Genomic DNA, 516 nt, shown 5'->3' on the forward strand with positions numbered 1-516 from the left:
GCCCCTTCAGTGCCCCCAGCGCCCTCAGGGGACAGTGGGGCAGGGAACCAAGGGGCTTCCTGGCTGCCCCTCAGCTGGGCTGTGGTGGGAGCAGCTACAGGCCTTCCCTGGAGAGGGGTCCTGCGGCCTGGCAGTGAGCTGGCCTCCCGGACTCACAGGCCTGGGGAGCAGAGTCGGGGGAGAGGGGGCGGGGGTGCAGGCACCTCTTTGAGCCAGGAGGGTGATGGGGATCCCCAGCGGTACATGCAGCCCCTCGCCACCAGGGGAGGGGTGGAAGCTCTCACGACCGTTTGCACCAGCTGTCGGGAACCAGGTCAGGGGGGCCGCACTGGCCCTCCTCCCCCTGCACGAGCCCCCGGGCCAGCTGAGGCTCAGTCTTCCCCTGCCAGGAGCCCCACGCCCCCAGCCACACTCACCAGAGACCGCAGACCAAGCCCAGCCTGCCAGTGAACAGCCGGCCCTGCCCGCAGCCCCTCCCCAGCAGCGGTCCCTCTCCTCGCCCGCCCCCCCCCCCCG

This window comes from Propithecus coquereli, unplaced genomic scaffold (assembly GCF_000956105.1).
Source record: "Propithecus coquereli isolate 6110/MARCELLA unplaced genomic scaffold, Pcoq_1.0 Scaffold27, whole genome shotgun sequence".
In the NCBI taxonomy this organism is placed as follows: Eukaryota; Metazoa; Chordata; class Mammalia; order Primates; family Indriidae; genus Propithecus; species Propithecus coquereli.